The sequence below is a fragment of the Tachysurus fulvidraco genome, chromosome 13 (assembly GCF_022655615.1).
Source record: "Tachysurus fulvidraco isolate hzauxx_2018 chromosome 13, HZAU_PFXX_2.0, whole genome shotgun sequence".
NCBI classification, from domain to species: Eukaryota; Metazoa; Chordata; class Actinopteri; order Siluriformes; family Bagridae; genus Tachysurus; species Tachysurus fulvidraco.
The window spans coordinates 25,247,447-25,263,089 of NC_062530.1; the positions used below are offsets into that span (position 1 = coordinate 25,247,447).

A 15,643-nucleotide genomic window follows, 5' to 3' on the forward strand; every position below is an offset into this window, starting at 1 on the left:
GTGTAACATTACTGTATAGTGTCTGAAGCTCTGTGTACAGACATGCCAATTAAATGTCTTGGGAAGGCCATAATAGCCCTGCAGGACCTGGGGCATTGGGCAAAGGACAGTAGGCTTGTAGGATTACTGGACAACCTGCCACCCTGGGCACCTTGGGCACATATCCTGTCCTTGGGTGCTGGAAAGCCTTGGACATGCAAGGAAAAATTCAGGGCAGGCGGGGGCAATCAACAGGGCCTGAAATCTCCCACTCTTTGAGGAAGGCCAAAGCTAAGAGCATAGCCACCTTCAGGGTCAGAAACTAATCAGAGGCTGACTCCATGGGCTCATAGGGGGCTTCCAGCAGTCCCTCCAAGACCACAGAGAGGTCCCAGGAAGGAAAGCATAGTCTGCAGGAAGTCCTCAGTCACCTGGAACCACACAGAAAGCATGAGTCCAGAGGGTGCCTTCCCAAGGAGGCCCCAAGGACAGGTTCATAGTTAGCAGCGATGGTGGCCTAGTACACCTTTAAAGTAGACAGGGACAGGCCCTGAGCAAGACTGTAGGAACTCCAGCACTGTAAAGAACAGGCAGTGAACTTGATATTGACAGCGTTTATTGCACCTGAGATTTAAAAGCCTCCACTTCAGTGCATACAGCTTCCTAGTGGTGGGAGCCCTAGCATCCAACAGAATCTAGCATCCAACTAGCATCCATCACCTCAGATAAGGGGCCTGCCTCTAGTAATTTGTCCCCCACAGGGACCAGACCCAGTGCTTCTGCATCTCGGGGTAGGATTGCCCCATGTGCCTCCTGACAGGAACCCTGCATGGAGTGCTGTCTTGGAGGGAGAATAGGTCCATAAACCAAATTTGAGAGGGCCAAAAAGGAGCAACTAGGAGAAGGTTGACTTGACTGTTAGAGCTACCACGGGAAATGCGTACAGATGGGGCCTTGGTCACGTTTGTATCAGGGCCCGACCTCACAGAAGCTGGATTAAGCTATTACCGGTACCTAGATCCTCTCTCCAGACCCCTTTTGCTGGACCTTCTGAAGTGACACAAAGGTCCCACTAACTATATTCTCAGTACACTTGGTCGTAGACGTAGTACCCGTGTGTGTCACATTAACCTGTTGAAACAGTATCATGCTCGGCCTTCTTCAGCAGAGTCCAAACCTGCCCCAGCTGTGACATAAGTGATTACTCTCTCCGTAAGTGGGATGATTCCTCCTGCTGAATACTCCCCTGAAGTTGATGATTTATATCTTGGTAGGAACTGCATGTCTTCCCTTCTTTTTGGTGAACTCTGAAGCCTTACAGTGGCTGCCAGTTACAACCCATGAAATGGTGTATTGTATTGTATTGTGTTCTGTACATGTCTGTGTGCAGGTTGATTCCAGGCCAGAGTTTCAAGCCTGCCCTAGCCTGCCCTGATCCTGCCCCCATATCGATGACATAATCACTAATCTGCTATATAAAGAGGGAGCAGAAGAAGAAGGAGGGTGTGTTATCAGTGGTGGTTCATTGTAGTGTTGCGAGAGATTGATTACTGTGGTGTTGTGATAGTTCTTGTTCTGGTTTTGACTTCTGCCTGTTTCTGATTCTGAGCTTGGTTTACCCTTGTAATTGTTGCTGTGGCTACATTTTGTATATATATCACTGTAATATTGTTTACTGTTTCACTGGCAGTAGGGGTGTGGCTGCCTTTTTTCTTTGGGAGTGGGTTCCTTTTTCCCCTGTGTGTTTCAGTAGGGAGTTAGTTATATATTTTTCTTTTCTTTGCTTTCAGGTAAGAATAATTATCTTTCAGACCTTTTTTATTATTTTGGCCTGGGCCCACCCTGAAGAGTCGCCCTTGTACTGTTGGTTGTGTATACTGTTATGAAAATACACCAATACATTTATCTAGAAATTCTATTTTGTGTATTTGTTTTTGCCCATTTATAAATGTATCAAATCATTGAATCCTGAGCTATAATTCTGTGCAGCCCAACCCTAGACTGGGTCGTAACAATCACCTCAGATGAGAGACCTGTCTCCAGTAACTGGTCCCTTTCAGGAACCAGACCCAATGCTTCCGCATCTCGGGGTAGGATTGCCACCTGAGCCTCCTGACAGGAACCCCGCATAGAGTGCTGTCTTGGAGGGAGACTAGGTCCATAAGCCAAACTCGAGAGGGCCAACAAGGAGCGACTAGGAGAAGGTTGACTTGATTGTTAGAGCTACCAAGGGAAATGCATACAGATGGGGCCTTGGTCACGCTTGTAACAGGGCCCAAACTCACTCCACCACCTGGGGGTGGACATGCCACTCCCTAGGCTCAGCACCTATAGGGAGGCAACAGCAAGTCTGCCTCCCAGTTTACATGCCCTAGGATGAATATTTCTCTCATTGAAAGAAACCTGGTCTCTGCCCAGAGCAGAATCTGCTGCACCAACCTGAATAGGGGGAAAGGACTACAGGCTGAAAGCGAGGCGTCTGTCAAAAGAGTCATGTGATGGTGACATGCCCCTAGAGTGGAACCGAAGACCATAAACCTTGGGTCTTTCCACACAGTGCATAACCCTTATGAACTCGAGAGGATGTCTGTGAGGAAGAAAGCCAACACCCCTGAGGCCTCATGTGATGCACACCCAAAGGAATAACGTTGGCTGCCTCTGCCATAAAGCTGAGCACTATATGAAGCTTCCATGCTACCAGGTAGTCTGAGAGAGGTATTAGCATTTTGCTATGCTTGCCTTGTCTAGTGCCCTGAAGCAGTAAGCTGGAAGGGGCTAACCCAGTAAGACATGACACATAAGGAGCATGGTTGGTCATAGCTGAACCCCATATCAGATAAGTTGGCAGGGTAGACAGCAATGGAGACAGCCTTGGTTGTTAAGATTCCTTCTGATCACAGATGAGATTGGTACAACTGCAAAACTTTGATGCAGCACATGTTGCTCTTCATTGAACACATCAAACTCCTCAGAGTCTGAGACAGAAAATAATAATAATTTTCACATTTGATTTAGGAGAAATAAACTAAGTGAGCTCCTGAAGCTGAAGTAGAAGAATTAAAGCCAGGTGCTTGGCTGGAGAACAGCCAAACAAGCATGGATTGAGCTTAGTGACAACGCACAATAATAGTTCTTCATTCAGGATGGGAGAAATCGCAAAATGAGCTCATGAGGTGGAAGCAAAGACATTAGAGTAAGTGGAGAGGATGAGAAAAATGGCTCACCAATTTCTCATTCTTTTTCAGCAAACTTAACCTCCAAACTCCATGACTATAATCTGCAAACCCCATGGGCATATTTGAACACACAACAATTCTATTTGCTGACCTGGGATCAGGGGCATTGCAGCATGCATTAACAAGACCATAGATAATCATCTACATAACATTCCCTGATTATTTCTGAAGGAAGTGTCTGAAGGAAGATGTCTGGCATGCCTGAAGTGTGGCAAGAGAGCTTGACCTGAGACATTTACTTTCTATGCAACTCAAAGCTGCATCATAGTTTTATGCTGTGGAAATCTGAGTACCAATGTAATCAAACTGAAGAAGAATGCTTCCGGGCAAGGAGATGTGTCAAGAACAATTGCTGACAGCAAACCGGACCCAATCACCCACAACGGACCGGGGATAATGCGGTCAATGCCATGTCCAAGCTGTGGAACATGGTGAATGTGTACAGAGAAGACCAGCCTGACCTCTCATTCACATTGACAATACATACAATGCTTTAGTATTCACTCATTTGTGCTAAAACAAAACATCACTAGACCAACACATCATCTTAAATTTACACTAGATTTAATTTGTCAGCAGAATAGATGTCACTGATATAGATATCATACCTCAAAGTGATGACATCACAGATAATTACCTCATACTGTACGAACTACCTGTAGAACAGGCTAACTGTGCGTCACCACGTTATTGACTTGGTAGAACTGTTGTTCTGACCAATAAAGACAGATAACCTGCCTGATCTGTCTCAGATTACTATACCTTTAAACAAAATAATCCAGATGTAATGACTAAACGCATATAACTACTAACTAGTCTTTCAACATGTTACAATCGTTTAAGCTCTCTGAGATCACAAAATGCAGGACTTCTGTTAGTTCCCAGAATATCAAAATCTACTAAAGGTGGTAGGGCATTTTTTGGAATAGCTTTTCTGATAGTGTTCGAGAATCAGACAGACATTCCCAGTTTGAAGGTAGATTAAAAACCTCTAAAAATCTCTTTAGTCAGCCATACACAATACTTCCCATAATCTTGTGCTCTAGTACATGCACATTAACAACTAGTGCTTGCTTGTATTATTGTATGAACAGCATCTATGCTAATTCCTCTCCACTGCATCTTTCTTTCTACCCATCCCGAGGCATCCAGAAATTGTACCAGATCCAATTGTCATTCGTGTCATGAACATTTTAGACCTTCACTAAGATGAGGCCAACCATGTGAGGATCCTGAGACATCTAGAGATTTGCCAGCTCCAGCTGGATATACTAAAAGGAGATGCCAACTACATGTGGTCCTCAAGGACAACAACCTCCTCATCAGTACAACATTTGTCGGACTGTATATTTATATTCACACTCTCCAGTGTCACACAAATGAGGATAGGTTCCCCTTTCATTAAAGGCACTATACAAATAAATTTGAATTTGAATTTACTTGGACACACCCTAAGTGGGCCTGTCCCTTGGGGATTTGAGTTCACAAGCGTCAAGAGAAGGGGTGTGAGCTGCCTCCTTCTGAGGAGTGTCAAAGTCAGCCACAATGGCCATCTGCTTATGGGCCTATGGGAGCTTGGATCTGGGCAGGAATGACTGGTAGAAATCCCCAGGTGCAGCAAGGGATCAGTTCCTTAAATACTACCAGCTGGCATTTAGCCTCCTTGTACCTGTCAACAACTATACTATTGGCATCATCAAACAAAATTAAGGCTTTCCCTAGGAAGGCTTTGTCTTTGGTTCCCATCAAATTGAGGCACATGTGCCTCTCAGTGAAGACCATGGCTGCCATTGAATGGCCAATGGTTCATGCAGACTCCTTGGTAGCACAGCGGGATACCACCACTGTGTCTGGATTTAATCCCTCTGGTTTGTCCAGGTCTATTTGCCATCCCAAGCAAAGCTGACTTGACTCTGCATGGTTTGGGGGCAGGGTGGGTTTCCACAATGAAGTAGATGAAAAAAGATAGCGAGTGTGTCTTCCACCTTCAGCAATGCTCCTGTGCCTGTGATTGTGAAGCTACAATACGATTGAATAATTTTAGGCAGCAGGGGAATGAAAACAAGCCAAGTATGGATTTTATCAAGTTCTTAACACCTCAGTGTGGAGAGCAGGGAAAACGGGAGATTGCAGTGAGGCGGTTGCATGCAGCCCAAAGTAAATAAACGAGCATATCCATATTTTTAAAGAAAGAGTCAAGCTGCTGAGTGCCCTTCAGAGGACAGTAATTTCTCCAAAATTAGAAGATTTTAGTTTTGACCACTCTGACCACAGCTTCAGCTATAGCCTATAATTAACTAGCAGAAAATGTAATGAATTACAGATTTCTGTATTTTTACAAATTATTACAGATCTATGTATTTCAGTACATGTAACTGTCTTCTGAACAATTCCCAGACGATAGTATGAGCACCTGTTCAGATGGTTAAGCAATTATGTGTAACATCGCATGTGCCTTTCAGGCAAACCTGCGGCCACCAGCACGCCTATTTATAGGCACTCAGTCACATAGCTGTAAGTGTCACGATTGAAGCACCTGCCTCGTCTCCCGAGCACCAACACAGAGAACCGTCTCCTGAGTATTAGCCATTTAGAGGTTTCCTATTTCCCATGCTATATAAGCTGAACTTGAACTTTACCCCAGTGCAAAGTCTCGATCAGCCATTGCGATCATTCTGAGCGTTTACCTGTTTGTCTCTAGTTCCGGTTTTGCTACTCTGTTTTTGTCTTTTGATTTATTGATTGTTTGCCTCCTGCCATGACCTTCTGCCTGTATTTCTGACTACGATTTTTGACTCCACTACGTTATTGTGTTTGCCGTCCCTGACCTTTGCCTGTTGCTTACAAGTGTCACGATGTGACATGGTGAGATAAAGGCAAGTGTGGATCCAAATGCAGTATTCCAATTTAATGAACAAAAAACGAGAAACAGGCAGGCAAAACAGGTCTGAACACAGAACAGGACAGGGAACAGGAACAGACAAGAGAAGAGAAAACGCCAAACACCAACAACGACTCACAACAGGGAAATGAACAAACAGTGTATAAATAGTAAACAGGGACCAATCACAAAGCAGAGACAATCAGAGACAAAGACAAAACACCTGGGGAAGAGATGGAATGCAATTAGTGTCCATGGTAAGAAATGAGTGGGCGGAGCAAACAATTAACATCAGGGAGAGACGGCAGACAGAAACAAGGGAAAACACAGACAGACACGTTACAGAACACCCCCCTACGAGCGGCTTCCAGACGCTCCCAAGTCCACAAAAACCAGTCCAGGAGGGTGGAGCGAAGGCGCAACCAGGGTGGGAGGGCGTTTTCGGGTTTGTGTAGTGGCGGCGCCAGCCAAGCAGGAGGCCAGGGCGGCGCCGGCAGAGCAGGAGGCCAGGGCGGAGCCGGAGGTTGAGCCAGGGACCAGAGCAGGACCGGAGACCAGGGTGGTGCCGCAGGCAGAGTCAGAGACCAGAGCAGGACCGGAGACCAGGGTGGTGCCGGAGGTTGAGCCAGGGACCAGAGCAGGACCGGAGACATGGGTGGTGCCGGAGGTTGAGCCAGGGACCAGAGCAGGACTGGAGACCAGGGTGGTGCTGGAGGCGGAGCCAGAGAAGGACCGGAGACCAGGGTGGTGCCGCAGGCAGAGTCAGAGAACAGAGCAGGACTGGAGACCAGGGTGGTGCTGGAGGCGGAGCCAGAGAAGGACCGGAGACCAGGGTGGTGCCGCAGGCAGAGTCAGAGAACAGAGCAGGACTGGAGACCAGGGTGGTGCTGGAGGCGGAGCCAGAGAAGGACCGGAGACCAGGGTGGTGCTGGAGGTGGAGCCAGAGACCAGAGCAGGACCGGAGACCAGGGTGGTGCTGGAAGCGGAGCCAGAGACCAGAGCAGGACCGGAGACCAGGGTGGTGCTGGAGGCGGAGCCAGAGACCATAACGGAGTTGGCAGCCAGGATGGTGCTCTGGGCCTGTAAACAGAGACAGGAGGTAGAAGGGCTGGCAAATCCAGCGAAACGAAACACAGGACGGATAAAACAGGAACATACATAGGTTCAGGCCAGGCAGAGAGTTCAGGGAGTTTGGGTGTCACGATGTCGACTGCGTTCTCCGACTCAGTCATTTCGGTCGACCAGGCCGATTCGGCTGGTTCCGTCGACCCGGTCGGTTCTGTCGACCTGGTCGGTTCGGCTGGTTCCGTCGACCCGGTCGGTTCCGCAGGTTCCATCGACCCGGTCGGTTCCGCAGGTTCCGGCGACCCGGCTGGTCCAGCTGGCGGCTTAGGGATGCCGGCCACCCGAGCCGACCTCATAGGGGTATCCTCCAGTTTGGAGACCAGCCGGTTAGCACGGGCCTCAGCCGAGCTCGCCGGTACGGTAGCCATGAGACTTGTCTCGGTCACTGGTGTGCACGGGACTGGGCTGGACGGAGGCACTCTAGGGCATTCGGGCGTCCGTGGCTGGTTCCTCTCTGTAGCCCACGGATCCCGATGCTTGCTGCCCCCCCCCAAAAAAAAATATTTACGGCTGGCTTCCGTCTCTACACTGCTCAAAGGTAACGTGGACCCGTCCAGGAGCAAGGGCAAGTTGACGAACTCCGAGAATGTTTTTATCTCTCGGGTAGACGGCATCAGATACCGCAGGATGTCCCTTATTCCATGCTTAAAGATATCCTTGAGCGCCTTCTCGTCGAAGTTGACCTGATTGCACAGGTCCACGAATACCTCCGTATATTCCTCGACCGGGGAGTCCTCCTGACAAAGACAAAACAGTATTTCTGCTGGATCCATGGGGTGAGTCGTTCTGTCACGATGTGAGATGGTGACATAAAGGCAAGTGTTGATCCAAATGCAGTATTCCAATTTATTGAACAAGAAATGAGAAACAGGCAGGCAAAACAGGTCAGAACACAGAACAGGACAGGGAACAGGAACAGACAAGAGAAGAGAAAACGCCAAACACCAACAACGACTCACAACAGGGAAATGAACAAACAGTGTATATATAGTAAACAGGGACCAATCACAAAGCAGAGACAATCAGAGACAAAGACAAAACACCTGGGGAAGAGATGGAATGCAATTAGTGTCCATGGTAAGGAATGAGTGGGCGGAGCAAACAATTAACATCAGGGAGAGACGGCAGACAGAAACAAGGGGAAACACAGACAGACACGTTACAACAAGATTGTTCAATAAAGCTGCAAATTGATCATCAGCCTTACGATGCATCATTACAGTAAGGGCCCGAATTTCGGCGCGCAGCATGTGGACATAGTCTGTGCCAGAATATTACCAGAACAGTAATACGTATCAGAGCACATAGTGCTCTGAGAGGTAATATATACACTGATAGGAGTTAGAAAAATAATGTTTTTCAATGAGTTTCATGGTGGTAACCTGTATCGGAGTGCAAGTCGCTCAGAGGGGTAATTTCCAGTAGAGCAAGGAGTTAACACTGTGCTCTTCCTCGACTGTCTCTTCCGTGCCTGCCTGGTGTAGCGTTTCACCTTCCCTTATTATTATTTTGGGTCAGATATATTTACAGTCACAAGCTAACCCCATGCATTATTTATATTTGCAGCAATTTAAACCTATCCTGTCATCATTCCCTATCCAGCCACGCGCATTCTCTATCTGCTTGGACACATGTCCGATTTCCTATCCACCACTGGAGTGGAACTGGAATCCTGCCCATAACAATATGATTTATTTGACAAATTGAATATGACAGTGCAGAACTAATGGCATTGGAATGCCTTTGTCATCATACAACTCAAGCCACAATAGGGGATTCTCCCAAGTACTCCAAAGATAGGTAATACAAAGTTATTGTTTGTCTGTGTCTTCACAGAAAAGTTACAGGCAGAAGATTACAGGACTGCAAACATAATGTCACTTTTCCTTTCCCGAGTGGCATGCATTTTAGACACTTTAGGTTCAAGTGCTAATATGGGATTGATAGGGACATTTGACATGTGACAGGGTTTCCCTTATTCAATGAACAATATATATACATTTATTTATTTATTTATTTATTGGCTGTGGCAATGCAGAGTTTAGGGCATGACCTACCCTACAAATCTTACTACAGAAATAATTGGAATATCAAAGTGGCATTTTAGCAGGTATTATGGAAAATGCTAATTAATTAGCTAATACATATGCATAAGGAAACAATACAACTTGATATGTAGGATGTGGGATTTAAAAAGGATTATATAAAAGCCTAGAGGTCTAGGTGGTTTGGGAGGGATGAGAATGAGTTTCTTGCACACATGGCTTCTGTTCACTCAGGTGAGAGCAGCTGATCCTCCCTGCAGCATCCTTGGACTTCCCAATCCTCCTCAACTCAGTAAAGATGGGGATATACTGATTGGTGGAATCTTTTCCTTCCATAGCAAATGGGAGCAGCCAGCTCAAACTTTCATATCAGGACCCAAAAAAGGAGAATGCACACATTCAAGGTGAGGAGATATTAAGATAATTTCAATTAGGTTATATTAAATACATATACAAAATTGATTCCTGTTGTGAATTGTACTTATTTTCTGAATTTAACTCATTTACTGAATATTCCAAATTTGATTTTTTGATACAGTTTGAACCTGAAAGAATTTCAAAGTGCACAAACAATGGTCTTTGCAATTGAAGAAATCAACAACAGAAGTGATATTCTTCCTGGCATCAATTTGGGTTATAAAATCTATGATGCATGTGTATCAGTTGAAATAACCACAAGAGCTGCCTTGTCCCTAGTCAATGGTCATGGAGAAAATACAACTTCAGTTCACTGCTCCAAACCTGGCACTGTTCAAGCAATTATAGGACAATCATCATCTACCCCGACAATTGCCATCTCTAATACAGTGGGACCTTTGCAGATTCCTGTGGTAAATCATATGTCTAATTTAAATTTGCATTATTTACAAATCTGCCTGTATTATCTACAGTATATATTTAAATCAATTGCATTTATTACAGGTTAGTCCTGTAATAAAAACACCCATCTTTCTTCAGAACGATTCCAAGTGATTACCACCAAATCAAATCAAATCAAAGTTTACTTATAGAGCACCTTTTTAAAACAGCAGGTGTTCTCCAAAGTGCTGTACAAACAATATAAAATAAACAATAGAACTAAAAAGCATAAAATAATAATAATAATAATAATAATAATAAAATAAAAACTAAATAAAAGTAATAAAAATGCAATAAATACAATAATAATTAGTAACACACACTAAAAAAAACTCCTAACAGGTAACTCTCATACTGCGTTGTATGCTGCACCATACAAATATGTTTTTAAATGTGATTTAAAAACAGTAAGTGAAGGAGCCTGCCTAATGTACAAAGGCAAATTATTCCAGAGTTTGGGGGCCGCTACTGCAAAGGCACGGTCACCTCTGCTCTTTAATCTTGCGTTGGGGGATACCAAAAGCAGTTGCCCAGCAGACCTAAGTGCTCTGGATGGAGCATATGGCTTTAATAGGTCTGAAAGATACTTAGGACCAATCTTATTTAATGATTTAAAAACTAAAAGTAAAATCTTGAAATCAATTCTAAAATGAACGGGCAACCAATGAAGGGAAGCCAATATAGGTGTAATGTGTTCTCGTTTGCGTGTCCCCGTTAATAAACGTGCAGTTGCGTTTTGTACCCTTTGCAAGCGTGTTAGAGATGCCTCACCGATGCCTACATAGAGACTATTACAATAGTCCAGGCGGGATGATATAAAAGCATGGATGACCCTCTCAAAATCAGTAAAAGATACAAATGACTTGACTTTAGATATTTGCCTTAACTGAAAAAAACACGATTTAACTACCAAATTAATCTGTTTTTCTAGTTTAAAGTCACCATCCATTAAAACCCCCAGGTTTTTGACAACAGGCTTCACAAATGACTTTAAGTCACCCAGATCACGAGTATTAATCTTACCGCCAGGTCGAAATAAAATGATTTCAGTTTTATCTTCATTAAACTTTAAGAAGTTGGAGGCCATGCAGGCTTTAATATCTTCAAGACATCTCAGCAAAGGTGCTACAGAGTTTGCATCCTTCCGTTTCAAAGGCAGATAGAGTTGCAAGTCATCTGCATAACAGTGAAATGAAATGCCATGTTTCCTAAAAATGGACCCTAAAGGTAATATATATAAAGAAAATAAAATCAGTCCAAGAATGGAACCCTGAGGGACTCCACATACAAAACATGCAGAAGAAGACACAAATTCCCCAAGACGTACAAAGAAAGTTCTTTCACCCAGATAAGATTTAAACCATTGTAACGCGGCACCCTTTATACCAACACAATGCTCAAGGCGAGAGATTAGTATATTGTGATCTATGGTGTAGAACGCAGCAGTAAGATCTAACAGCATAAGAACAGCATAGTTACCTGCATAGAGCACCAGAGCACAGCTTTGGCAAAGCTCGTCAAACATTTTGGATGGACCTGGGTGGGGGCTATGGGAATGACTATGGGAATAATGGCATAAGTGCATTTGTCAGTGCTGCCAGAAGAGGGGATCTGTATTGAGTATTCCAAAGCATTTATTAAGACAGTCTCCAGAGACAAAATTCTCAATGTGGTTGAAATGATCAAGGCTTCAACCTCCAAAGTAATTGTTGCTTTTGTTGGATACTCTGACTTTGGTTTTCTTCTGAGGGAAATGGTCTTGCAGAACATGACTGCGTTTCAGTGGATAGGAAATGAGTCCTGGATCTCTGATTTAAATGCTTCCAAAGCTGAATCGAAAAATATTCTGAAAGGTTCTGTGGGTTTTGCTATCCCAAACACGAAAATCAATGGCCTAGGGTCTTTTCTGAGTAAGCTTAATCCAATGTCTGATGTAGCTATTTACAAAAAGTTATGGGAGACCATATTTGATTGTAAGTTTCCCACAGAAGACAATACTGAGCTTAAACGATTGTGCAAGGGCAATGGACGTCTCAGTCATGTTCAAAACATTTATACAGATGTATCAGACTTGCGAGTTGCAAATAATGTTTACAAGGCTGTGTATGCAGTGGCTTATGCCCTACATAACAGTTATGGATGTTCAGAGATGGACAGTGGATCAGAAGGTGCTCAGGTGTGTACAATCCTAGCAGAACACCAGCAAACCTGGAAGGTAAGCACATCAAAATACACTGGTGGAAAATATGTACTTATGTGCTTAAATAAAACATACTGTATGCAACACTTCCTTTAGATAGTGAATGAGTTGAAGAAAATCCATTTCATGACTACAACAGGAGAGGATGTATTCTTTGATGAGAATGGAGACCCAGCAGCACGTTATGATGTGCTGAACTGGCAGCAAGGTAACGACGGTAAAACAGTATTTGTTAAAGTGGGCTTCTATGATGCCTCTCTGCAAACAAACCTTCAGCTGTAATGTTTTGCAGGTGCCAGGCTCTGTATGTAGTCCAAGTTGCCCCCCAGGTACCAGGAGGGCTGTACAGAAAGGAAAGCCAATCTGCTGTTTTGACTGTATACCATGTGCAGAGGGAGAAATCAGTAATATAACAGGTATAATGTATAGTATATTTGTTTAATAAAGCACACATTAACAGAAAGATATAATGCAGTATGCATGGAAAATTGATATTCATCTTCTCTTCTTTAGATGCTATATCTTGCATCAAGTGCCCACCTGAACTGTGGTCGAATGAGAAGAGAAATAACTGTATCTTAAAGCTCGTGGAACTCCTGTCATATGAGGAGATGATGGGAATCATTCTTGTATCATTTTCTTTGTTAGGCGTTTTGTTCACTGTCTGTATTGCTGTAACTTTCTTTAAACACAAGACTCTTTGTTTTCTCTGTTCACTTACTTTCATTGGTCAGCCCTCTGGGTGGTCCTGTATGCTGTGCCACACAGCATTTGGGATCACCTTTGCCCTCTGTATCTCCTGTGTTCTGGGGAAAACTGTAGTGATGTTAATGGCCTTAAGGGCTACACTTCCAGGAAGTAATATCATGAAATGGTTTGGGCCTCTACAGCAGAGACTCAGCGTACTCGCCTTCACTCTCATACAGGTCATTATTTGTGTACTTTGGTTAACAATATCTCCTCCTTTTCCCTATAAAAATATGAAATACTAAAAGGAAAAGATTATATTAGAATGTCATGTAGGCTCAGTTATAGGTTTCTGGGCTGTTCTGGATTATATAGGACTTTTGGCTCTTTTGTGTTTTATCTTGGCTTTTCTGGCCCGGAAGTTGCCTGACAATTTCAATGAAGCCAAATTCATCACATTCAGTATACTGATATTCTGTGCAGTTTGGATCACATTTATTCCTGCTTATGTCAGCTCTCCTGGAAAATTCACTGTAGCTGTAGAGATATTTGCTATTTTAACATCAAGCTTTGCTTTACTATTCTGTATATTTGTTCCAAAGTGTTATGTAATCATGCTGAAGCCAGATAAGAATACAAAAAAGCAAATGATGGGTAAAGCATCTGTGAAATGATTGAATTGTCTAAATAGCCACAATTAAAATGATTTGTATAAAATATTTACCTCGATTAAATTGAATGTTTTAATTTACAGTAAATGAAAGAATTTAAATAGATTTGTATAAAGATCTACTTTTTTCTCTGCAGTAATAAACTATTGTCTTTTGTCTGACTTTGCAGTAAAATGTGCATATTACTAATGGTTAGTGTTTTAAGTTTGATTACATAGAGGTGTGTTTTCACATATATTTTGAAACAGTTTAATTTGCATTTACATTCATGGCATTTGGCAGATACCCTTATTCAGAGCAACATATAGAACTGTTCTATCAATAATTACATCCTGGTACTGTTTTACTCTTTCACTCTCTAATAATATGACTGGTTTAGAAAGTCTGTTATAGATTTAATATAGAAAGAAAAGCCCACAGCCAACACATTCTTAATTATCACATTAATTTAAGTAATGGGGGGCACGATGGCTTAGTGGTTAGCACATTTGCCTCACACCTCCAGGGTTGGGGGTTCGATTCCAACCTCCGCCTTGTGTGTGTGGAGTTTGCATGTTCTCCCCGTGCCTCTGGGGTTTCCTCCGGGTACTCCGGTTTCCTCCCCCCGGTCCAAAGACATGCATAGTAGGTTGATTGGCATCTCTGGAAAATTGTCCGTAGTGTTATTGCGTGAGTGAATAAGAGTTCGTGCCCTGCAATGGGTTGGCACTCCGTCCAGGGTGTATCCCGCCTTGATGCCCAATGACACCTGAGGCACAGGTTCCCCGTGACCCGAGAAATTCGGATAAGCGGTAGAAAATGAATGAATGAATGAATGAATTTATGTACTTCTGCAAAAGGTAGATCTTTAGACACCATGTGAAGTTGGCCAGTGTTGATAAGAGGAACCTTTTTCCACCACTTAGCTGACAGAACACACAAGAGTCATAATGTATGCCTTCCTTATACTATGGGACAGGTTGTGATCAGTCAAGCAGAGATAGAGGATTGAAGGCAGTGTACTTTAATCAGGTAAGTAGGTACCGATGTTTTTCTGTTTGTAGGCAAGCATCAGTGTTTTAAATCTGATGATGGCAGCTACAGGAAACCAATTCAGTAGTGTATAAAGTGGGTAGTGTGGGAGAACTAAAAAAATGTAAAAATGTGTCTGGCATCTGCATTCTAGTTGAGTTGCAGAGTTCAATATGTAATCAGAGGAAGACCAGCCAGGATCACGTTGTAGTAGCTGAGTCTTAAAATTACAAGGGGCTAAACAAGCACCTGATTAGCCTGAGTGGATAGAAATGGATAAATCCTTATGAGATTGTGCAGAAGAAATTGAATAGAGCATGTTAATTGACATGAGAGGGCAAGGACAGTTGATTGTACATGGTAACCCAAGGTTGTGTGCAGTGACTGAAGTTAAGATTAGAAAGGGGTCCAGGGAGAGCACATGATCCGGACAAAGAGATAAATCACTTGGGGTGAACAGCTTTTCAATTTCGCTGGAATTAAATCTTAGCCAATGTGTTGCAAATAAGCAAGTCTGGCAGGGAGGATGACTTCAGTGTCATCCGCATACTGTAGCAATGGTATGAAAACCCATGCGAGGATATGACCTCACCAAGAGATTATGCATATTAGAAGAACAGAAGATGGCAATAATGAGGTAATACAATTTGTAAACCTACACCCAAGGGTCTGGTTAATTTGGGAATCAAATTGTTATTTAAATGACTAAACATCCATCATAGTATTTATGGAGGGATGATAATGCGGCTCCTGTACACATGGATTTTATTCACTCAGGTGAGAGCAGCGGATCCTCCCTGCAGCTTACTAGGCCTGCCCAATCCTCCTGAACTCAGCAAAGATGGAGATGTACTGATTGGTGGTATCTTTTCCTTCCATGTCAAATGGGACCAGACGACACAAGCCTTTACATCTGGGCCCCAACAACCAAAATGCAGAAGGTAAGACCA

The 15,643-nt window shown here is 43.5% G+C and overlaps 1 pseudogene; it reads left to right on the forward strand.

The window, feature by feature from the left end:
- The first annotated feature begins 9,838 nt into the window (after positions 1–9,838).
- LOC113652561 lies at positions 9,839–15,638 on the forward strand (annotated as a pseudogene).
- The last annotated feature ends 5 nt before the right edge of the window (positions 15,639–15,643 follow it).